The sequence below is a fragment of the Peromyscus maniculatus genome, chromosome 3 (assembly GCF_049852395.1).
Source record: "Peromyscus maniculatus bairdii isolate BWxNUB_F1_BW_parent chromosome 3, HU_Pman_BW_mat_3.1, whole genome shotgun sequence".
Lineage (NCBI taxonomy): Eukaryota > Metazoa > Chordata > Mammalia > Rodentia > Cricetidae > Peromyscus > Peromyscus maniculatus.
The window spans coordinates 44,300,425-44,326,432 of NC_134854.1; the positions used below are offsets into that span (position 1 = coordinate 44,300,425).

The window sequence follows — 26,008 nt, forward strand, 5'->3', positions numbered from 1 at the left end:
AAATCATTTAACTACTAGTGCTCTGGAAAAAAAGTTGAGAAAAACAAGCAGACTGTTGTCATTCTTTTCTTTCTAAGGTCAAAGGTTCAAACACAGCACTGGGCCTTTCTAACAGTTCGACAAACTCTAAAGGAGACACGGCAGAGAACGTGCTGAGGAAATTCCCAGAAACAAGTAGGAAAAGCAACACCATCTTACTAGTTGCTGTGAGTTTTAGGAATTCTTCACTTAGCACTTGACAGAAGAGCTAACATTGGTCAGAGTGAAGGTGAAAGGACACGGGGCTTTCTTTTAACAAGAGAATCTGGGAGGAATTATCAAAACTTACAGTGTACCTTGGATTCAGGAGTACTGGCTTTGAAGCTTAGCTCACACCTTACTAAGCTTGAACTTCCTAGCCTGCAAATGGGGGCAAATTACTTTCCTCACATGGCTATTGTAAAATTTAAGGATGATAACATACATAGAATATTTGATAGCAAATACTTACCAAGTGGTTATGGTATTTTTAATATGGTAATATTATAATACTATGGTTATCATTTCTATGTGTATGGCGCTACCTCAAAACACAATCTGTCATGTTTCTGATGTTGTACGTAGTTGGTACTTCACAATGTGCACATATTTTAGAATTGTTCATGCACAGCACATTAAAGTGTAGAGGTTTTAAATAATTATTTCTACGTGCAAATAAAAAGAAAACATTGAGTTCTTTTAATGGCTTCACAAAATAAACGTCAATGGAGTAAATGGGATGAGAGTTGTCAGCACAGGCTGCTACTCTCCAAATCGGAGCCTGAGATACCTCAAGTCATCCAGCACACTGTATCTCCTGATCAACATTACGAGGTTCCACACAATGCAAGGCCTGATTAAGGCCCTTGTAGGTCGTGCATATAGATTAAGTTTTGACTACTGAAACTCCAATTATCTCTAACATTTATAATGTGAGCTACAGGACTGAATATTTTATGAAAGCAAACCATCCTTCCTATCCTAAAAGTATTTTATTTCATACATTCCAATGTTCAAATGTGAAATGTAATCAATACAACACAAGAGTCCTTTACATATAAAGAAAGCAACAACTCAGCAAATGTTTCCTGCAGTTTCAATCTTTTGTTCACTTGGGGGAATCCCAGTAACACTCCACTTGATGATAATCAGCATTCAGACTGGTGTTGCCACCTCCTAGCATCAACGTCTACACTTACCTCCCCATCACTTCGTTGCTAGTTCCCCATGGGGAACTTAAATCCGCTCAAACTAGAATCAACAATGCAGTTACTTCTAATTGTTCCCAGCAACGAAGGAAACTATTTTCTACCACTTGAATTATTTCTCCGTAAGTAACTCAACTCAGAAAGTGGGAAAAGCACCAGATCCACCTTTCAGGACTCTTGGAAAGACTGATACAGAGTGCTACTGATGCCCTCAAGGATATGTCCCATCAATTAGTTTTGTTGTTTCCTCCTCCAGTGATCACCACCATATCTCTAAACTGGACTCTTACACACCTGTCCATCTGCACCAGGCCCTTGTCCCTTTTTAAAGCAGCAGAGCCTGAAACTGCCCTCCTAATTCCTAATAAATGGTCAATTCCAGGACCACATGGTCCCACAAACTATCCTCTGACATCTACACACTTGCATACACGACATATTTCCATCCCAGCATAAGCAATATGCTTCACACATACACACTATGCAGTGCTTCCCATTGTCCCTTTTGTACTCTGTGCTCATTTCTAGTAATTCTAGTAGTATTTATCTCTAACTACCTGCTGCCCCCTTTTCTCTCCTTATCCACACTGAGTATCTAACATTCATAACAATCAATCGAAGGTCCCCAAAGATTTCCAAGTCAGTATCTATATAATAAGTGGGCAAGTATAAAGAACAACCTTATCTTACATTTTTAATAACCCCCAGAGAGCCTCACACCAGTATGTTGTAACTAATATGGCAGAGAAATCCAAATCTGAGTCTGAAAGGAACTGTTAAACACAAGCACACTGCAGAACTGTCTGAAGGGCAGATCGAAAGCTGGTCCAGTCCACAGTGTAGGTGGATAGCTTTCTTAAGTTACAGGCATTGTGAAATAAAGAGCAGAAAGCCAACTGGGCTGACATGGTATTTGTGATTCAGGCCACAAAACCCAAGGCCAACCAAGCAGTGAACTCTGTCACGGCTTCACTGGGCCTCCAGACTGGCAGGGAAGAAGAGGGCAGGCAGGACAGGCAGCTTGTAGCTAGAGCTGACCCCATATTTACTTACCTCTGAGCAGTCTCTCCACACAGGACACCTCAGCAAGTTAGGGTTGTCCACCAGACCGCTCCAATAGCCAGAAGAGGCTGAGGAAACCCTGAGTTTGCCAGCCTGGGTCATGTGTGTGCAAATATAAGTGTGTGTGCTTAATCTGCCTTTACAACACTCAGTGCTGAATAACTGACTGTAAAACTGGAGCAGTGAAGCAAAATATTGGTGTCCACAAATGACTGGCTTATCACCACTGTTGCTTTTTCAGAAATATACTATTTTACCAATTGCACATCCTCTATCTTGTAACTAGGTCACCAAAAAACCTGAAAATTTCTTATTTCCTAAATCAGAACTCAGGTAGCTTTAACTAAGAAGTAAAAAAGTTTCTTATCGCAATCCAGAAGGCTTGAAAACTCTCCAAAACTCACAGTTAATTTCAACAAAATCTTAACAAGACATGCTTAGGAAATCAGGCTGTTTGCAAGCACTACTGGCATTACAGGATTACCAACCCGGTGACAAAGTTCCCCAAGTTGTGGAGAACACAGAACTTGCAGGTCTGCAGATTAGGTTGCCAATGAGGGAAGTGAGGCCAGCTAAGGCAGCTAAGGGTCCCTTACCACTTCAAGTGTTCCCTAGGAACCCCAGTCATACAGGCTCCTTCCAATTCCTGGAAGATGAACAGGTCACATATCCCTGACAGGCAACCAAGGCACAAAAGATCACCAACCAAGGACAGAGACAGATGGCAGAACCAGTTGTACCTTCATACACTGGCCACTGGCACATAAAGCCTATGTGAATTACAACAGCTTCCAGTCTTCACCTTTGTCTTGAGAAACTAAGAAAAGGGAATGGAACACAGCAGTAAAAAGAAACAGGTCTAAGAGAAGAGGCTGGATACTCAAGGAGCAGGACAGTCTTCACTATGCTAGACCAGGCTATCTCAGAGCCATCAACTGCATTAACTAAAGGTCAGAAAGCTGCATGTGTTTCTTCAGACATCACTCCCCTGAAAACAGACCACCAAAGAACATAAATTCTTAAGATTTTTAAGTGCATCTCTACTCAAAGGCAGAATCCATAAACCTTAAGGTAACAACTATGTCCTCATCTCAATGTTCCCTCAAGCACTCCAAAATGACATTTCTGCCTTCATTTCTATAAACTGCGACTAAATATACTTAGCAGATGCTGTTGCTGAAGCCAAAGCTGAGAAGTGTTAAAAGTGAGATGATTCAAATCAGAGTTGTAACAGGAATACAAGAATTAGGGATTTTCAAGAAAAGACTGTAACTGCTTTGGTTAGGTTAATTGTTGCTGAAAAACAAAAAGAAAAAACTAGCAAGACAAAATGTTATGGCACTTTCTAAAAATAAAGCCACCAGTAAATGAAAAGTATATCAACAATCTGCATTTAAATTAAACTAAGACTAAATTTGCTGTTCTAGTTTAGTCACCTATTGTGCATTCGTGGGTGTGGTGTGCACACGTGTGTGGATGAAGGCCAGAGGTCGATGTGGGATGTCTTCCTTAACTGCTCTCCACCATACACGCTGAGGCAGGCAGTGTCTGTCACTTAAATCCAGATTGCCAGTACGGCTAGTCTAGCAAGCCAGCTTGCTCTGAGGATCATGACTCTGTCTTCCAAGTGCTGGAAATACAGGTGGACCACAGGGTCCTCCCTCCGGCATTTACCTGGGAGTAAGACTCAATTCTGGCCCTTACGTCTATGTGATAAGTGATTTACCCAGTGAACCAGCTCCCCAGCCTTAGTACAGTAACATTTTAATATGTTACAAATTTAAATGATCCTGGGCATTACTCAATAAAATTATTATTCATTTTCTATTTCTTTGTCAAAAGTATGCACCCTGGCTTTTAATTACAGTGTGACTTATACTAATGAAATGTACAGTAAAATTATTCAGACTTAGAGAAACTCCTACATGTGTACTACAGATTTGTGTCGAAGAATGAGGACAGCCAACACGCCCACCAGCAGAATTCACAAATAAGTTACGTTATAGCTTATGAATTAGTTACTCATTTCATTCCTATCACAAAATACCTGACATAATTTAAAAGAACAATTCATACTAGTCACGGTTTCAGTGGTCTATCAGGAATCATGGTTGGTGGGTGTGGCTGAGTGCTAATCACCTTCAGGAGTGGTCTTCTCCCCTTGGTTAATCCTTCCTGGAAAAGCCCTCACAGATACACTCAGAGGTGTGTTTTACTAATGTCTCAGGTACTTCAATACAATTAAGCTGATAATTAAGATTAGCCATCAGATGACTACTCCTTATCAACCTGAGACCCAAACTGATCTCCCTAAACTAGAACAGTACATCCCTGGCACTCAAAACGCTCATGCCCATCTCATAATGCACAATGCATTCAGTCCTTCTCCAAGATTTTTCACAGTTCCAACACTGTTAAAAGTCGAAGTTGAAAGATTCTTCTGACCCTCAAGGCAAATTCAACTGAGTCCCTAAAAACCTAAACATCAATTCTAGGATATAATGGCACAGAACACTACTGCTCTAAAAGGTAGGAAATGGAGATACAGAAAAGGACAGGACCAAGAGGAAGCAAATCTGAGTCAAGCCCACCAGTATCTAGAAAATACCCTGTGTCAAAGGCTTCAGCAGCTTTGTCTGGAGGATCTTCCTACTGCAGGCCACCTGGCCTCTCTGTTAGTCTGGTTTTGATATGACTGTGGCCTACAGGTTTCCTTGGAAATGTTCCATGTCCCTGGCATCTTCAACAGGTTCAGATTTCACCTTCAAGTTCTATGCACTGCAGGTACTAACTGAAGGGTCTTCTCATTCCATCACTGGTTACCTGGCCTTCCAAGCTTTCCTGTGAAGTCTGGGTGAATCCTCTATGATCTCATACTCCAGAGCATTTCCCATGCCTGAAAAGTCTGCACTGTGCAGTCAAAGTCTGTCAGCTCAAGCAATAGACTGAGGCCTTTAGGATAAAAGTCACATTGGCCTTTTGAGTACTAGACAGTTAAGCATGGTGAGGTAAGTCTTAGGGAAATTCTAAGGTGTCCCTGTGGGAACAGGGTACCCCCATAAGTATTCTTCTCAAGGGAAAGCCAACCAAATTCACTCCTTCACACCCTTGAGCCTGTGATGGGTGGTTATCTGACTAATTCTTATGCCTTCAAAGTATTTTTCCTACTGTGCCATGTGACATTCTTAGCTTACTTTAATCTCTTCAACAGCCACATTTCCCCTTGGCCTCTACTTTACCTTCATTTCTTTTCTGACACAAACTACAAAAATTCCAGACATTTGCACTCTATTGATGTGGGATAATGTTTTTGTATACTGGTTTAATAAAACACTGATTGGCCAGTAGCCAGGCAGGAACTATAGGCGAGATGAGAGATGAGGAGAATTATGGGAAGAGGAAGGGGTAAATCAGGAGTCGCCAGCCAGACACAGAAGAAGCAAGATGTCAAGGCAGAACTGAGAAAAGGTACCAAGCCACATGGCTAAACATAGATAAAAATTATGGGTTAATTTAAATGTAAGAGCTAGTCAGTAATAAGCCTGAGCTAATGGCCGAGCAGTTATAAGCCTCTGTATGTTTACTTGGGGGACGAGAGTGGGAGAGATTTGTCCTGACCGCTGGCTGGACGGAACCCAGGAAAACTTCCAACTACTCTACGTTTTTTGCTGACAGTTCTCGGTCTACTTGGGCTCAAAGCAACCAGCAATACTTCAGCCACAGCCTGAATGCTGGCCTGCCTTGAAACTCCTCTGCCAATTGGTCACCATTATACTTAAGTCTCCCAGTCTCAGGACACAAACACAAACACAGGCAACTTCACTGTAAAAATCCCATCTGAAACCTCCTAAGCAGCCTTTCCTTCCTTCTTTCTGATGGGTCTTCTACTTGACTTCCCTCCTTAATTAAAGGAAAGCTCTGTTATCCAACTGAAAGCAGGGAAAACACCAGTTTCTCCTTAAACTACTTACATATCACATCCTTCTTCATTTTCTCCCTTGGCCCTCTGAAAAGGGTTTCTTCTACAGTCCAAGTCTAGTCTCATGACTCATCTCTCCACCTTCAAACAAATATCATTTCTTTATTTCCCACTCTGGTAAGAGAAGTGGCTTTGATTCCTCTTGTTCTTATCCCAACAAAGTCAGTTTTATAATTTTACTTTGCCATTATCTCTTAAATCCATTAAGTCTCTTTATACCCAGGGCTACTAGAGACTGGACATTATCTCCATCTGGGTCATTAAGGATTCTCACTGCTCTCATAGCCACCAATCTTGACCTTCTAATCAATTTTCCACACTGCTGCTCCAGGAAATCTCTATGGAACAACATACACATTTTGTTAAATAACTTAATCCTAATGATTTTCTACAGCCTGCTTTTTTCCCTAACCAGTCAGACCATTCCATCATGTAGAACTGTCCCACGTCTGTTTATCAAGCACAGAAGAAAAGTAACTAATATTCACTAAAGGGTATTGTGGTGATATTGTGTTCCCCAATATATTGTGCACCTTAATAAACTTATCTGGGGTCAGAGAACAGAACAGCCACTAGATAGACACAGGAGCCAGTAAATAGTGGCATACACACCTTTAATCCTAGCATTCTGGAGGCAGAGATCCATCCGGATCTCTGAGTTCAAAGCCACACTGGAAACAGCCAGGCATGGTGACACATGCCTTTAATCCCAGGAAGTGATGGCAGAAAGCAGAAAGATATAAAAGGTGTGAAAATCAGGAACTAGAGTCTGTTAAGCTTTCAGGCTTTTGAGCAGCAGTTCAGCTGAGATCCATTCAGATGAGGACACAGAGGCTTCCAGTTTGAGGAAACAGGATCATCTGAGAACTTGGTGAGGTGAGGTTAGCTGTGGCTGGTTCTGTCTCTATGATCTTTCAGCATTCACCCAAATACCTGGCTCCGCTCCAGGTTTGTTTTTATTAACAAGGCATTCTAATAATTCATGCTACTTCTGGCACCTATGTTCGTGGTACGAATTTGAGAAAAAGCTACTTGCCTGTGTCCTTGTGGGCCCCAGCTCAGACCCGAGCTACACGTTGCCAGTTGTAGTGGCACATGCCAGTAGGACTTACTGAAGGAGACAGAGGCAGGAGGATCCCGAGTTTGAGGCCAGCCTAGGAGGCTTGCTAGAGAAGCTTCAACTGGGACAGAGCCACAAATGGTGGCAGTGGAACCATGGAGGCAGTGCTGTGGGATGTTCTGTATGTCCTGTGGGAGCCCATTCTCGGGTTCCTCGTGGCTTTACCCAGCAGGTCCTCACAGAGGATGATTAGGACCATGGGCCTGAGTGCAGGTGTCTGAGATGGTCTGCACTTGGCTGTGCTGGGGGATGGTCTGTATGTCAAGTTGCTCTGATTGGTCAATAAATAGAACCTGATTGGCCATGGCTAGGCAGGAAGTATAGGTGGGACTAACAGAGAGGAGAAAAGAAAGAAAAGGAAGGCAGAAGGAGTCACTGCCTGGAGCCGCCGCCAGGACAAGGAAGATGTAAAGTACCGGTAAGCCACAAGCCACATGGCAAGGTATAGATTTATGAAAGTGGATTAATTTAAGATATAAGAACAGTTAGTAAGAAGCCTGCCATGGCCATACAGTTTGTAAGCAATAAAAGTCTCTGTGTTTACTTGGTTGGGTCTGAGTGGCTGTGGGACTGGCGGATGAGAGAATTGTCCTGACTGTGGGCCAGGCAGGAAAACTCTAGCTACAAGGCAGCGGCTGCTGCTCTGAGTTGCTGGCTGCTTCTCGTCCTGTTGGTGACTGTGGTGATGCTGCTACCTGGGATGAAGGGTTTACTGCTGCTTGTTCAGAGAACAATTGCCAGGACTATCATGTTACAAGAGAGCATCAGCAAAGGTCAATTTGGAGAAGTATGGCGAGGCAAGTGGTGGGGAGAAATTGCTGTGAAGACATTCTCTTCTAGGGAAGAATGTTTGTGGTTCCGAGAGACAGACATTTATCAGACTGTGATTGCTACAAACCACAGAGGAGGCACAAAAAAAAAAAAAAAAAATCTGCAGGGAACCATGACCACGCCTAACAGCAACTTTGAAATCTTCAAAAGAATGACAGGACCCCACAAAGATGACTCCACATGAACTATTGTAAAGCCATTAAGCTGATTAACACAAAGGAAAGATCAGCTTTGGACTACACACTGCTCAGGACAATTTTGAAATGGGTAGCTAAGATGATCCAGATTCACAGACAACTCGAGCAAGGACTTGAGATAAGTCCTACATTTTCCCATTATGCATAGACTGGACAACAAATGATACCGCTACTTCTCCCAGGACAATTAACCCAAAAATTTTCTTTTCAGGATCCCCTAAAGATGTCTTCGCCCCCCCCCCCAGAAAGCAGGAAGTAATTTTAAGAAAATGACACCCACATTCCCAAGAGGTGGGGTGGGTGTTTTTTGGTCATTCAAAGGCTTATGGATAAATGCTATTATTTATGATGGCTGGTAATTGTTAATGGTCCAAAAAAAAAGCTAAACAAAGGAGATTAGATACAGGGTTCTTGTTTAAAAAAAAAAAAAAGAATCCACCGATTAAAAAATTTAAAATATATAAATCAAGGGAAAGAATAAAATGTGGAGAGGAATGATGAGTCCCTAGTTCCTCCTTTTTACTTTAGCAAAATATGTTTGTTTGTTTGTTTGTTTTTTTAATAGTTCAAATTTTTCTTTTATGTTTAATTTTTATTTTTTTAATTAAATAATTAATTTTTCTATTATCAGTTTGATACAGTATAAATTCTTATCTTAATAGTGAAATGTTTCATTGAGGCTTGCTCAGTAATTGAGTAAAACCAAAACTTATTATAAGCCATAGTCATTCTAGGGTCCCCTATGCTATATAGCCTCCATGGTTATGTGGGTTGCAGTCTGATTGTTCTTTACTTTATCTAGAACCCACTTATGAGTGAGTACATACCATGTTTGTCCTTCTGGGTTTGGGTTACCTCACTTAGGATGATTTTTTTCTAGTTCCATCCATTTGCCTGCAAATTTCATGCTGCCGTTGTTTTTCTCTGCTGAGTAATACTCCATTGTGTATATGTACCACATTTTCTTAACCCATTCTTCAATTGACGGGCATCTAGGTTGTTTCCAGGTTCTGGCTATTATGAATAGTGCTGCTATGAACATAGTTGAACATGTATCTTTGTGGTATGAATCAGCATTCCTTGGGTATATTCCCAAGAGTGATATGGCTGGAGTATCTGCTGCAGATAAGCACAGGAGGGCTCCTGTTGCAAATCACCCTCTGGAGTGATGGAAGGATCTTTCTACTGACACTTGGAGGAGACCCGATCTGGTGTTGGTGTAGGCCTGGGGTTCTGTTTATGTCTTTCCTCAGGACAATGAGGTTCCTCTTTGGATTCCTGAGTTCTGTGTGCACCCTGTAGCTGTTGCTGAAGCCCAACATGGCAGAGACCTATTGGGCCTTCATGAAAAACTCTCTTCTGATGCCAATGGGGATTGAGAGCCCAATATGGCCAACTTTGGCAAGCATTAATGTAAGCCTAGGAACTGTAGCCATGAGGTTGGATTCTACAAAGGTAATGTATGGTAACTGCTTTTTCAAGTATGTTTGAGAACGTGTCACCCAGACTCCTTAGAGAATAAGGATAACCCTGAAGGTCACTGACCTCCATTTGTTAACAGTGGCATGCCAACTAAGCCTTTTCATTTTCACAATCCTCTTCAAGCTGGTGTAGTACCTACTTTTCAGGAGTGGCTCTGTGCAACATTTACTGGCCTCCTGAAATTCATTTAGCCCCCTTTGAAGATACCTTAAAATTTATGAACCTGAATGTAGCCATTATGAAACCATTAGTTATACTCCTTGTGAGCTGCCTGTTTTTTCTTTATGGTTCTTAGTTGTTCTTTTGCAGAGCTACCAGCTTAAGTGTGCTGGGATCAAGAAAAATGGGCCTTGCTTGGCGGTTCGTGTTCCTGGAGTTGTATCCATGCCAGTGGATGACCACACGCTCCAGAAGAGAATTTGACATCACTGCTGCCATTGCTGCTGTTATAGTAGTGGCGGCCACTACTGCTACTGTTTCTGGGATTACCATTTCATAATTGGTTACTACAGCAAGCACAGTGGAGACCCTGGCAGCAAAAGTAGCTACCACAATTAATTAATTTTTTCATTCTATTGGGCATGATAAATTTAATTCAATAGTTATACACATTTCAATTGGCTTTGAAAATTATAAATTTATAAACTCATTCCATTTGCTTTTGGGATAGCATCTTACAAGGACTCCAATTTGCAGTAAGGCTCGTTAAGGAAGGGAATGGCTCAGTTGCCTTTAGCCTACTGGCTATGGGTGGGTTAGGACTTCTGTTGGTCTTTTCTGTGTCGAACACACAGATAGCAAGCCCAGTGCCACTTTGAGATCTTTGGCAGCAGTTAACTCTGCAGCTCACACACGATTGAGCCTGTATAATGAGTATTCAGAGACGGGTAATACCTGGGGGGCGCTCACCAACCTAAGACAGAGTGCCTGTGTGGCCTGGGCAGGTGTCTCCGTGATGGGTAAGGTGACCTGCTGCCGTCCCACGCAACCTAAGTCAGAAGCTCATTTTTTTTTTAGTAAAAGGGGGACCTGTAGGTCCCTGGCCCCCGTTTTGGGTAACTGTTGCCTTGCTTGCTGACCTTGACCTTGATATCCTCCCTATGCTAATTCCCTCCCAGGTTTCAAACTCCTGAATGCTTAAGGAAAGTTCCTTGTCTGTGTATCCTACATAATGGGTGTTAACAGCTTAGATGCAAGATTGTAAAACATCATAGCGAACACTTCTGCCCTCTGGGGTTCTCCCATTGTGTTGTAAGCCTGTAATTAAGACCTCCTCCCAGCCAAGTGGTGGTGGCCCACACCTTTAATCTCAGCACTCGGGAGGCAGAGGCAGGTGGATCTCTGTGAGTTCGAGGCCAGCCTGGGCTACAGAGTGAGTTCCAGGAAAGGCGCAAAGCTATACAGAGAAACCCTGTCTCAAAAAAACAAAAACAAAAACAAAAACCCCAAACAAATAAGGAAAAAGAAAAAAGATATAGAAAAGGGTAGATCATTGAATCTACTATGAAAAAAGGGAAGATATAGAAATGGTAAGATAAAAGGCAGATTTTTTGATCTACTCAGAAAAAAAAAAGAATATAAGAATTCGGATATTATAAGATAAATAGGGAGATTATTGAATCTACTTTTAAAAAGGAACTACTTGAGCCGGGCGGTGGTGGCACACGCCTTTAGTCCCAGCACTCGGGAGGCAGAGCCAGGTGGATCTCTGTGAGTTCGAGGCCAGCCTGGACTACCAAGTGAGTTCCAGGAAAAGGCGCAAAGCTACACAGAGAAACCCTGTCTCGAAAAACAAAAAAAAAAAAAAAACCAAACAACTACTTGTTTTATATAGGATAAATAATGAAAATTTTTATCTGAAATTGTCAAATGTTAATGGACTGCACATTGTTAATATATATATAATGGAGTTTTTTGTCTGAATCTGTCAAATGTTAGTGGACTAGACATTGTTAATGTAATTCTTGACTATATATATATTGTATATACTTATTGGATATAGTTTTTTGTATTAGTTATAAGCTTTTTTAAAATTTTAGACAAAAAAAGAGGAAATATGATCTTGTGTTCTCCAATATATTGTGCACCTTAATAAATTTATCAGCGTTTACCCCAATACTTGGCTCCAGGTTTGTTTTCATTAATAAGACCTTTTAAGATTCCTGCTACAGGGTATTCCACTAGACTGACCCAAACAGTACTTTTTGTTTTGTTTCAGAGGCAGGGTCTTGCTGTGCTGTCTCAAACTCAAGAGCCTCCTCAGCAGTAGGTGTGCATCACCATACCTGTTCTGATAGAAGCTGCTTCAGCTAATGTAATCCTTACAATAACTATACTCTCTACGTGGTACTATCTATATCTTACAAACATGGAAATTCAGACTCAGAGACATTAAATATTTGCCCAAATCAGTATTACTCAATGGCAAGAATTTCAACCTAAGACTTGAAATTCTAGAATCTATTTTCTATCTCCCCTACAAGTTGTTTCCCTAAGAAGGTGGGTCCTCTTACTCCACTTCCTCAAGGAGCCTGTTTCTAAGAGTTACTCTTGCCAGCAGCAGATGCTCCCAAAAGAACCATGCAAAAAGACAGCTAAAAGGCTTCGTGGTGCAGGTGTGATGACAACTGTACTTGCTCCTGCCAAGTGCAAGGTCAGAAAGCTGTAACTGCACAACCTTGTCTTTCACTGTACTTCTAAAACCACACAAAACTTTTGTTTGACTAGTCATTAATTAGTTATTTTTAATTGAATGTAAAATAATTTAGTTATTTATCATTCTGTAAATCCACTTAAGGACACCAGAAAAGGAACTGGAATGTTGTAAATACAACTTGCATATTCAAAAATTAGCATTCTTTTTGTACATCTATTGAAGACAGCATTTACTATTTTATACAAGGCTACATAATTTCAGTACTGAAATTCAAGGTCATAAAGCTCACTTAAAGCTGATCTCTTTTAAACACAAATTGGAAGGAACTTCTATTCAAACAACTATGATTTGACAAGAAGCACATAAACATTAAATCAGGATTGACACTGTGGTTCAATGGTAGAATGCTAGGTTTTATCCCAGCACAACCAATTTTTAATAAAATCCTAATGAAGATTATTAATTAAAAGATATTAGTCAAGCTTTATCTATAACTCTTTGGGCTATTTCAAGGTTTTAAGTCAATGGCTCTGAGAGAAGAAACATAAATATGTGTCCAAAGGAGAATAAATTCTGCTTTGAAATGAAGTCTGCTTCTTGAACAACCAAAATCAAATCAAGTCCCAGAGATCTCAGAAATACTTGCAATGCCTTATTTTATCTCTTTCCAAGTTAGCAAATATCTACAGAATTTAAGGAAATGCTTAAAGCAAATTTAGCATGTAGTTCATCAATTCCAATAAGTCATCTACCCCCAAATTTAAAAAAGTCAACACAAAAATCTTTATATCAATGTCTGTGGCACAGTGTTTATAATACCCAAAAAGTCAAAAAAGTGTAACAACTCAAATAACCATTGGCCAACATGTGAATGATAAGCAAAATATAAGGCAGCTCTACTATTAAATATTACTAATAATTTAAAAACATTAAATACTGGGGGGTGGAGAGATGGTTCAGTGGTTAACAGTGCTTGCTGCTCTTGCAAGGACTCATGTTTGGTTCTTGGCACCCATAGGGCAACTTACAACCACCTGTAATACCAATTCCATGTGATCCAATGCCCTCTTTTGGCCTCCAGGGACTCTGGAACATATGTGGTACACATACATAAATACAGGCAAAACACCCATACACATAAAATGAACTTTTAAAAAAATGAAGTACTGATACAACATGGATGAACTCTAAAAATATATCAATCAAGTGGATGTTAGGTACAAAACACCATACACAAGTAAATTTTTGTATTGTGTGAAATGTCCAGAAGGAGCATCTCTAGACAGAAAGGTGGGAATGACCGCAACTAGGCACAGGTAATCTTTTAGGCTATTGAAATGTTCTGACCTTGATGTAGCCTTGGCTGCAGAACTCTGACTTTCCTAGAGATAATTTAATTGCAAATTTAAACAAGTGTAGTTTAAGACACCTAAACAAAGTTATTGGGGTGGGGGTGGGGGGCTAGAGAGATAGTTAAGCTCACAGTTAAGAGCACTGGCTACTCATCCACAGGACCTGAATTTGGTTCTCAGCACCCATATGGCTCTCATAACCATCTTTAACTCTAGTTCCAAGGGATCCGATGCCCTCTTCTGGCACCCCTGGTCACCAGATATACATACAGGCAAAACATTCATACACTAAAATAAAATAAAATAAATCCACCCCCAGGGGGTGGAACAAACAGATGGGGGAACAACCAAACTTAAACATGCTAGTTTTAAATTTTTCAGTTGAGTTTTGTTCATTCACAGAAATGAAAACATAGCCACAAGATGACTTGAGTTCTTCATACATATGTGCTTTAAAAGTCAGATTAGTGAGCACACCAACTTAAAGCTTATCCTTACCAGCAGAGGTGTTGATTATGCCCTGCAACATTAGGTAAACAGGAAAAAGGACAATTTCACAGATCTGCCTAAATGCACAGGACATGTGACATATATAGTTTATCACCCTACTAAAGACATAGATAACAATGGCAACACAAGTTCAGAAGGGAAGGAAGGCTTGTCTGGCCACACTGATCAAGAAAGAAGGCTTTCAAACTAAATGCTTTGTTATCTTTTAGCAAGGGTGACCAGTATCTCCACAGCGGAAGTACAAACAGGGAAGTACAGTGAATGGGGTAAATCAAGCAAGGCTGAGGGAAGAAAGTGTGCAAAAAGCTGCGAGAGGCAGGAAGGTACATTTGTGCTAAGTGTACACAAGGTCTTTGATCTACAGCTGTGAACAGAAAAGGGTTCCACCAACCTGAGTTTATAAACGTTAGTCTGACAAATGTGAAGTTCTCCCTGGAGAGGACACAGGCAGTGCAATTAACAGAGACCTGAACAAGAGAACTGAGAGAATGGCTCGCTACCCACAGCAGCAATGGGAGACAAAGGCCAGATGAGGAAGGCAATGTAGAGAAAGAATTACAGTAAGTGAGCTGGCCGTGTAAGGGTGGTACAGATGGGGAAGGAGTGAAAGATGGCAACAGCTGCCTGTCTCAAGCCTGCACCTGCAAGCCTCCAACATGTCTCCTTCAGTTCCAGGACAGACGCTAACACTATTCACATGCAGGGCTGGGGAGAGGGCTCCGCTGAAAGGAAGGTTTGAGGCTCGTGCAGAAGACCAGATCTGACGATGTCTCTTTCTGGATTTGAGGGAACCTGTATGCACACATGTACATATACCTCTCCCTATATACACAAAATTAGAAAGAAATAAAAATAAATCTTAAAAAAAGTCAACCCAGCTATAACTCATAGACCAAAATCACAAGAAGTTGTATATTCAAGTTTAGTCACTGCAAAAGACTAGCAATTGGTCAAAAAAACCCACCAACAGGGGACAAGAAGACTATGTCCACACCATGTGGCCTGTGCAATTATGCAAAGGAATGAGGGGGGCCTCTGGGTACTGACCACACAAGGACTTCTTAGCAGACCTTAGCTGATCAAAGTGGGAGACCTTTTGTGTACAGAGGAGAGCAAACACCAACATACAGGTACAGATGTATTTGTCTTTAGGAAGATAAATAAAAAATAGCCACCTTCAGAGGAAGAAGGGTACTGGTTGGGGAGCTGACATGAGAGACCTCAGTGGGTTCATGGGTAGAATGCAGGGGCCGCAGGCTGATGGAGGAGATCAGTGTCAACGTGCTTCTGTGAAAGCCTGATGTGAGCTCCGGGGAAGAGAACAGACTCCTAAAAGCTATCCTCTGACTTCCATCTGAACATACCTGCACCCTCTCACACTCATACAGTAATGAATTCAGGGACACTGTGAATGAAGAAAGAAAATGACATCTTTATTTTCACTAACCTGTCTGCAATGTGACAATCCCCTGATCATGAATGCTGGCAATAGACCACAGCATTTTCCAGTGTTCTTCTTTAATAAGAAACTGAAGTAAAGCTAGGCAGTAGTGGCACATACCTTTAAACCCAGAACTTGGGAGGGAGGGAGGGGAGAGGAGGGAGGAAGGAAAAGAAACTGCAGTGATTTTCACTGTCTTGTGACAGTTATTGCCAGTATCATTTATACCCAGCAGTTTTGAGATTACAGTAGTTAAGAATCTACTTATTGCCGGGCGGTGGTGGCACACGCCTTTAATCCCAGCACTCGGGAGGCAGAGGCAGGCGGATCTCTGTGAGTTCGAGGCCAGTCTGGGCTACCAAGTGAGTCCCAGGAAAGGCAAGGCGCAAAGCTACACAGAGAAACCCTGTCTCGAAAAACCAAAAAAAAAAAAAAAAAAAAAAAAAAAAAAAAAAAAAAAATCTACTTATTAGCTTTTAAGTGGTAAGTAAATGTTAAGTCTCAGATGGACAGGTCTGTTACATATGAACATTTCTCATGGTCCAAAAACAAAATAAAAAATAACAACAAAAAGAAACACAAAAATTGGGCTGGAGGGATAGATAGCTCAGCAGTTAAGAGCACGGACCGTTCCTTCAGAGGACCTGGGTTCTATTCCTGGCACCCATATGGTGGCTCATAATCATCTGGAACTTCAGTCCCAGGGGACCCAACACCCTCCTCTGACCTCCTCGGGCACCAGGCACAACTGTGGTGCACATACATACATACAGGCAAAACACCTATACACATAACTTTTAAAAATTAAATAAAAAAATGTATATTGTAAGAGCTATAAAAAAATAGCTGCCTGTATGGTCTCAACCAATTGTGCCCTGTTTAGGCAATCACTTAACAACATATTAAATAAACATGGAGCTCAAAAGTGTGTTATTTCACAACAGTTCTAGACCAGCTAAATGATCAGTTAGACACCTATAAATGGGTTTCTGTGAAACTTTCTGAGGTACTACATCCAACACTTATGCTGGAAGACCTCAAAAGTAAAGAAGCCCACAACAACCTCATATGGGCAGTAAGTTATGTGAAAAAGCATGACTGGAGAATGGAGATAAAAGGGCTTAATTTTACATATATACTTTGAAAAGAACACAAAAATGAAATGCCCAAGTAGATAGTTTAAAAAAAACTAGAAAACCTGGCCAGTGTGACAGCTCAGTGGGTAAAGGTCTTTGTGCTAAGCCTGATGACCTGAGTTTGACCACCTGTGCCTTATGATGAAAGGCGAGACCCAATTCCTTAAAGTTGTCCTCTGACCTCCTCAGGATGTCATGGTGTGCATGCCTGCCCCTGATAAATATCAATATAATTAAGCATAAAAGAATAAAATATGAGTGAGGTAACCTAGCCTCAGAAGGACGAACATGGCATGTACTCACTCTTAAGGGGATACTAGATGTAAAGTAAAGGATAACCAGACTACAACTCACAGCTCCAGAGAAGCTAGCTAACAAGGACAACCCTAAGAGGGACACATGGAAAGGGGAAATGGATGAGAGCTCCATGAGTAGACTGGGGGTGGGGGGAGACAATAGAAGGTAGGGGATAGGGATGAAAACATAAGGGAATGGGATAGTCAAGCTGGAACAGAGACGGAGTGGGAGAGCAATGAAAGAGATTCCATGATAGAGGGAGACATCCTGAGGATAGGGAGAAACCTGGTACTAGGGAAGTTCCCAGGAATCCACAAGGATGACCCCAGATTAGACTACTAGCAATATGGAGAGGGTGCCTGAGCTGGCCTACCCAGGTAATCAGACTGGTGAATACCCTGTCATCATAGAGCCTTCCTCCAGTAATTGATGGAAGCAGATGCAGAGATCCACAGCCAAGCACCAGGCCGAGCTCCAGGCGTCCAGCTGAAGAGGGAAGCGGGATTCTATGAGCTCGGGATAACAAGATCATGATGGGGAAACCTACAGAGACAACCACACCAAGCTAGTGGGAACTCATGAACTCTAGACCAACAGCTGTGGAGCCTTCACGGGACTAGAGCAGGCCCTTTGCATAAGCAAGGTCTGTAGCTTGGTCTGTTTAAGGGGCCCCCTGGCAGTAGGACCAGGATCCATCCCTGGTACATGAGCTGGCTTTTTGGAGCCCACTACCTATGGTGGGACACCTTGCACAGCCTTGATGTAGGGGGAGGGGCTTGGACCTGCCTCAACTGAATGTACCAGGCTTTGCTGACTCCTCATGGGAGGCCTTACCTTTTTGGAGAAGGGAGTGAGGCGGGGAGGTGAGGTGGGAAGAGGGATGAGAGGAGGATCTGTGGTTGGTATGTAAAATGAATATATTTTAAATAAAATAAAAGAATAAAACATAAAACTGAAGCTCAAAGGAAACCATACTTCAAGAAATAAGCAGAAATGTACAAGTACAGGCATGAGCCTGGATAACATCTCTAAAGTGTATAAAAGAAGAACAGAGATGAGGACTGGTGCTTAAAATGGAAGCCACTGAGACAGAGGCTTTTCTATGTCACACTGGATACAGAAAGCCAGAAACACAAACCAAAAGGGAAGAGTTAACATAATGAGTGCAACAGCGAAAAGGCTGAAAACACCTATCAATGACAAGATCTAGTTTAAAAAAGTCTCGACTACAGTAAGTGTCTGGAGATAGGTGACCTTAAAAATGTTGCTCCAGATGAACAGCCAGTGGTAGAGTACTTTGTACAGGGCCCTGGGTTCAATCCCAACACTCATGGTGCAGGCAAGGGGCTCTACTAGAGTGAAGCAAGGAAACCAGCCAGAAGCCAGTGGAGATGGAAACTAGCCCACTCAAAACAATTGTGAGAAGAGGATGGTGGGCTCCGCTGCTAACGGAAACAGACACTGCCTTTTCTGATACTGCTGTCACAGCTGGATCCCCAGAATACCTCAGACGTGAGAGCTTATTCTCACCCCCATTACACTATGACACTAGAACGAGATATGAGTTAAATTCTGAAGCGAGAATGTAAGTATAACTTACAAATAAATGGGTAGATATGACAACTATCATGCCTCAATTACCAAAAACAAATCACATACCTTATTAAAAAACATAAGCAATGCTTCCTGAATGTCTCATGGCTGAATTTATGTGACCATGAATTCACAGCCAGATACAAAACAGACCATATTCTGTTACAGCGTGTTTGTGTTTCTGCCTTCCACTGCCTTCAACAAGTCCTTTTGGCAGCCCTCAACACTGTGACACCCCCCCCCCCACAGCTCACCACCAGGTGGCATTGAAGAGACAAACATGGCAAAATGTTAACTGTGACCAGCAGATTCACCTAGAAGTTACCTGTTGGGTACTTCCATATTGACAGTTTTAATTGTGTTCATTCATGTTAAAGTAATCCTTAAAAATTAAACATGGGCCATGGGAAGGATGGGGGGCACTGTTTAATGGATTCAGTTAGTTTTATCAGATGAATAAGCTCTGGAGAGCTACTGTACAGCATAGTGGCTGTAGTTAATAACATACTGTACACTGGATACATGCTGGAAAAAGAAAGAAAAAAAGAGAAATGCTAAGGGGACATCCTGAAAGTTCTTACAAAAGGATAAATGTGAGGCTATTGATATCATTTAGAGTTTGACTTCATCATTTAATAGCATTTAGGGGATCAGAAGTATAATATCTCAGTAGTAAGGTCTAGGATCTAGCATGCATAAGGCCCTGGGTTCCAACCCTACTACCACAAAGCAAAGAATAGCTATGCTGTATGTCATAAATACAAACAAGTTTCACCCTAAGGTCAGGGAGGGAAATGAAACATCAAATTCCTAGAACTGATGTAAAGATTAAATAAAACACTATAGGTAAAAATATAGCTAGGACATAGTAGGAACCCTCCCTACAAATGGTTGCTTCCTTCCTTCTAAAACTGAGTGGTAGGAGATGTTACTTACAACCCATGAGTCTCTAATTCAGATGCATTTAGTAGAAAATGATTATAATCCATTAAACACAAGGGCAACCCTAGAATGATGAACTTATTCATGTAGTATTTGTAAAACTCTCCTTAAAAAGGAAACTAGAGGTTCATTGATTTGTATACTGTACTTATGAAACACACTTGTATTCACAAGACAGAAAACATTAGTAAACAAAAGCTACTATTTAATATTAAATGGTATTTTCTTTACTTAATTTGAAATTAGGCTTTCTTAATAATTTTTGCTATTTGGGTAATCAATGTTTTATTAAGCAAGTTTTACATTTATACCTGTTATTATAAAAATGGAAAATATAGTTATTTTTTTCTATTGCTGCAATAAAATACCCTGACAAAGCAACTCAAGGAAGGCAGGCTTTGTTTTCTATCATTTCAAGGGTGCAGTCTGTCATGAAGAGAAGGCATGGCGGCAGGAGTATGAGGCAGCTGGTCACACTACATCCACAGTCAGGAAGCAGAGGCTGATCAAAGTCTATGCTCTGGGAGCTTTCTCCTTTTTATTAAGTTCAGGATTCTAGCTGGAGGAATGGTACTGCCCATCCCAACCTACTCTAGATTAATTCCTCATAGATGTGCCCAGAGATTTGTTTCTATAGTAACTATAAATCCCATCAATTTGACACATGTATGTATAATGATTGTCTGTAAACAGAGGTTTCATGAAAGCAAAACCACTGATCCACAGGCGCATGGTTCTATGGCTGGAGTCGGTGCCTGGTTGACAGTTCAGTCTTCAACACCCAACAGTACCCGGCACAATAGAGATGTTCTAGGAATACTGGTTAGTTAAGTACTCTAAATACTGTGAGAACATAATTGACTCTCTGAGGATACTCTGCAGAAGACCATGGTTCAGCACCCACATGTTGACTCACAACCATTTTTAACTCCAGTTTCAGGGGATTCATTGCTTTCTTCTGGCCACTGCCACCTAGCATTCACATGATACACATGTGGGCAAATACTCATACACAGAAAATAAAAATAAATCATTTAAAAATTGGGAGAAATATAGTTATTCAAACAAGCTGTACAAACTATAAAACTGCTGGTATTAGAAAGTTAAGAACTTAAGACCAGGACCCACAATCCTGAGGGAGGTTAAGAGCAAATAAATATGTATTTTGAGCTTCACAGTTCTGTCCCGCTCCTACCACTCTGAAAGCTAGCCGAGCGCTGAAATCAGGTCTTCAAATGTTTACAAAATGAATCCAGCAGCCTTCTACTTTTGATTGTTCTTCTTCTTCTGACTGTAGAACATTTACACAATCATTCTCTCAAACATACATTTTAAAATATGGAAAATCTCAGATATCACAAAGTATGGAATTCGCTCATAGGAACACCTAGCAATTAGTAAGTAATATTTGTCCTCTTAGAACTGGTAGCAAAATGATTATTAGAAGAATATCTCTATTAAGCCTAAATATCTATAAAGCATTAAAAATTACTTAATTCATATTGAAGTTTATGTATTTATTTATTTGTTTATTTATTTTTAATTGTTCTTTTTCTTTCTCAGCAGAGAGAAGACTCCAGTGACAGAAGGTGGTCTTAGCTCTTGGCTACTGCTCTGATCTCTGGGCTTTTAATTCTGCATTTGGCTCTGTGTTTCTTTTATTTAATAAGACATTTTTTGGCACCCACAAGGCAAGAATTCTTAAAAAACCACCCGGCTTGGCCCGGCTGCACCCGGCTCCCTGGCTCCGCCTGGCTTGGCCCATGCCCCAGGCCTGATCGGAGCACCTGGTCAGAGCACCCGGTCAGAGCTGCATTCCACCACAGCTACAAGCAGTTACCTGCAGCTGGAGCTACTTGCAGCCAGAATGCCAACTCAAATGGCTCAGGCTTAACAAAGCTGGTGCTCAAGCTCCAATAGGCTTAAGAGAGAGCACGTGGCTTCCCTCCCTCCCTCCCTCCCTCTCTCTCCCCAAACACGCTAGGTAGCTGTTTAGAAATTCCCTCGGATTTCTACTGTTCTATGCAGACTTGGTAAGTCAACTAAGATATCAGATATTTTAAAAGGAAAAACTACTTAAAAGAGAAAATTTTTCCACATTAAAAAAAAAATGGGTATTATCTGTGCATTAGAAGAAAATTGGTCTTTGTTTGATAAAACTTTAGGCAGTCTGAAAATGGAACAATTATATGAGAAGATTAATGTTGATGGGATGTACATTACACCAGATATGCATATTATTACTTTTCTTATCCTTATTTTACTATTTAAAAAGATAGTCAATTTAAGTGCCAGGATAAAAGCTTTAGAAAAACCTGTTAAAATGAATTATAGAGAGATTCAGACTCAGACAGAAGAATTTAAGGGTGAAATTATTTCAGGATTGGATTATAAGGTTACAAAAAGAAAGCCTGTTTTTCAAACAATCAAACTTAATTTATCCAGTAACTGTACAGCAGCTACCTGGTCAAGTGAATGCACAAAATAATTGGACTCCAATTGAAATGTTAGATTTAAGGTTTAAAGAGGCAACAGTATCTTATGGCATGCATTCCTCATTTGTAAAGCAAATGCTAAAACTCCTGGTCAACTTATAATAAGATTATTCCACAGGACTGCAGAGAGCTGGTAAATACTGTCCTGGAACCCGGGGCACAGTGGCAATGGCAGATGTGGTTCAGAGATGAGTCTAAAACCATAGAAAAATCAATGGAGGGCTAGAGGTGTGCAAATCACCCAGGATCAGCTTGTTGGAGAAGGCCAATATGCTGAAATACAAAGACAATGTTTATATGATAATCAAACCCTAATTATATGTCGAATGGCAGCCTTAAATGCATGGGACAAAATTGAAGAAGCAGGAAAGAAAACAATCATTCACAAAAGTTATACAGGACCCAAAAGAATTCTTCACGGATTTCTTACAAAGACTGACTTCAGCAGTAAATAGAATGGTCCCGAATTCAGAAGCTAGCCAGATAATAATCAAATCTTTGGCTTTTGAGAAAGCGAATGCAGCATGCAAGAGAAAAATCAGGCAGTAAAGGCAAGATCTGCACCCCTGGAAGATTGAATTATTGACACTTTTAATGGTGAGTGTCATGGCCATGATGATATGTGGATAGGAGGCCAAATTTCAAGAGGTTTGAGGAATATCAGATGTTTTGTATGTGGAAAGCAAGGTCATTTGAAAAGGGACTATAAACAGGGCATTCCTAGAAACAATGTTTCTTCAAGGAACAATAGCAACAGAATGCCCCTTCCTTCTGGAGTATGCAGAAGGTGTGGTAAGGATAAACATTGGACCAAGGAATGTAGATCAACAAGGGACAGGCAAGGTAATCCTTTACCTCGGTGAGGAAACTCCAGAGGGGGCCTCAGGCAGGCCCCCACAGCAAATCCAGTTCAGACCTTTCCTACAGTTGTAGAGGAAACCCCTACTCAGACCAATTAAATAACCAAATGCCTAATGGAACAAATCAGGCTGCTAGGGATGATGAAACAGCTGAGACAGAGAGAACAGGAAACTCAGGAGAAACCATAAAGAAATTTTTTTGGCAAACTTCTATAAATGAACAAAGACCAAAATTAACAATAAGAATAAATGATGTTTTGTCGTCTGGTCTGGTAGACACAGGTGCTGATGTGACCATAATTGCACCAGAATTTTGGCATTCAACTTGGCCTCTCCAGGAAGTAAATGTTCAGCTGTTAGGAATTAGAACATTATCTCAAGTGAAACAGAGTGCAAGATGGCTTGAATATATAGGTCCAGAAGGACAGAGAGGAAAAATAAAACCATATGTGGCCAACATAACTATGAACTTGTGGGGTCGATACCTGTTACAACAATGGAATACTCAGATTAACATCCCTCCAACCTCAGAAACAAATCCATAAACACACATTTCTGAGAGAAATATTAGAAGGTATTATTCTAATGAGTGGTCACCAGCCATCCAGATTGTACAAGAACAGGGCACAACTGATGATCTCCCAAAGACACCAACAGTTCTACCTTTAAAATGGTTAACAGATGAGCCTGTATGGGTTCAGCAATGGCCTTTAACAACAGAGGAACTCCAGGCCTTAGAAGAGCTGATAGAAGAGCAGTTAAATGCTCAGCATATCAAAGAATCAATCAGTTCTTGGAATTCTCCTGTATTTGATAATAAAAAGAAATCTGGTACATGGAGAACGGTAACAGACTTAGAGCAATTAACAAAGTAATTCAGCCAATGGGCTCTCTACAATCCTGGAATTCCTTTGCCTACTCTGTTACCAAAAGGATGGCCTCTTACAGTTATCGATTTAAAAGACTGTTTCTTTTCAATACCATTACAAGAAAAAGACAGAGAAAGATTTGCCTTCACGGTGCCTACTTATAATAATTCTCAAACGGTTAAGAGATATCAATGGAGGGTCCTTCCACAGGGAATGTTAAATAGCCTAACCCTGTGCCAATATTTTGTACAACAGCCATTGGAAGTGATACGTAAAAAATTTCCTAAATCTATAATTTATCATTATATGGATGATATTTTACTAGCTGACTCAAATGCAGATACTTTAGAAAGAATGTTTAAAGAAGTAAAGAAAATTTTGCCTTGCTGGGGATTACAAATTGCTCCTGAAAAGATACAAAGAGGAGATTCTATTAATTATTTAGGATATAAAATAGGTCTACAAAAAATTAGACCCCAAAAGGTGCAAATTAGGGGAGATCAATTACGACTCTTAATGACTTTCAAAGATTATTTGGAGACATTTCTCATCTACGAACTATTATTGGGGTAAAAAATGATGAACTGAATTTGTTCCAAACCTTAGAAGGTGACAAGGACTTAAATAATCCAAGAAAATTATCACCTGAAGCTGAGAAAGAATTGGCCTTGGTAGAAAAGAAAGTACATGAAGGACACGTGGATCATATCAATCCAAAGCTGGATTGCATTTTGGTTATTTTACACTCTAGGCATTCTCCTACAGGAATTTTAATGCAGAGGGAAGATATTATATTAGAGTGGATATTTTTACTAAATAGAGTAAAAAATTAAAAACTTATGTGGAAAAAAATCTCTGACTTGATTTTGAAAGAAAAATTGAGACGTCATCAATTAGGAGGAATAGACCCAGCAGAAATTGTCGTACCTTTAACTAACTAAGGAGGACATTGAAAAATTATGGGCAGTAAGTGAACCTTGGCAAAGAGCTTGCAGTAATTTTTTGGGAGAGATTAACAGCAAATATCCCAAAAGTGATAGAACTGATCTTATAAAGAGAGCTGATTGGATTTTGCCTCCAATTGTTCAGGAAACACCCATATCTGGAGTTCGTACATTTTATACAGATGCAAACAAACAAGGAAAGGCAAGTTACAAATCAGAAAATTGAAGTGGTTCAAAGTCCTTATAATTCAGTTCAAATATCAGAATTATATGCTATTCTGTTGGTATTAATGGATTTTTCAGAAGCTCTCAACATAGTTACTGACTTTCAGTATGCTGAAAGAGTGGTATTACATATTGAGACTGCAGAAATTTATCCCTGATGGTTCAGAATTAAATTCACTATTTATTCAATCATCCTTTATATATAACTCACATCCGATCCCATACCGGTCCTCCAGGGCCCTCTAGCACAAAGTAATGATGAGATTGATAAATTTTTGATAGGAAATGTGCTAGAGGCCTCAGAATTTCATAAGAAACAGCATGTCAATAGCAAAGGTTTAAAAAATGATTTTTTCATAACCTGGCAACAAGCCAAGGAAATTGTAAGGAAATGTCCTACTTGTTCCTTCTACAACCAGACACCATTACCAGCAGGATGTAACCCAAAGGGTACTCAGAGGAATGAAATCTGGCAGATGGATGTGTTTCACTTTGCAAAATTTGGAAAATTGAAATATGTACACCATACCATTAATACTTATTCAGGATTTCAATGGGTAACTGCTTTGAGTTCTGAAAAAGCTGATTCTGTAATCACTCATTTGCTAGACGTTATGGCCATCATGGGTATACCTGCACAAATTAAAACTGACAATGCTCCAGCATGTTTCTGTTAAAATGAAACTTTTTTGCTTATTACAATATAAAGCATATTACAGGTATACCACATAATCCTACAGGCCAAGCAGTTATAGAAAGATCAAACAGAACTCTAAAGGATATGCTAAATA

At 40.5% G+C, this 26,008-nt stretch overlaps 1 protein-coding gene across 5 annotated transcripts in view; it reads right to left on the reverse strand.

Annotated features, from left to right (window-relative positions):
- Cul1 (cullin 1) overlaps positions 1-26,008 on the reverse strand; it is an 80,169-nt gene that overhangs the window by 42,870 nt on the left and 11,291 nt on the right. Inside the window, exon 1 of one of the 5 annotated variants that reach the window (XM_076566385.1) lies at positions 2,280-6,584. The exons of the other annotated variants lie outside the window; for them this stretch is intronic. The gene's annotated coding sequence lies outside the window, so the exon portion shown is untranslated. Of the gene's footprint in view, positions 1-2,279; positions 6,585-26,008 lie in introns of those variants that run through there. 5 annotated transcript variants of the gene reach the window in all.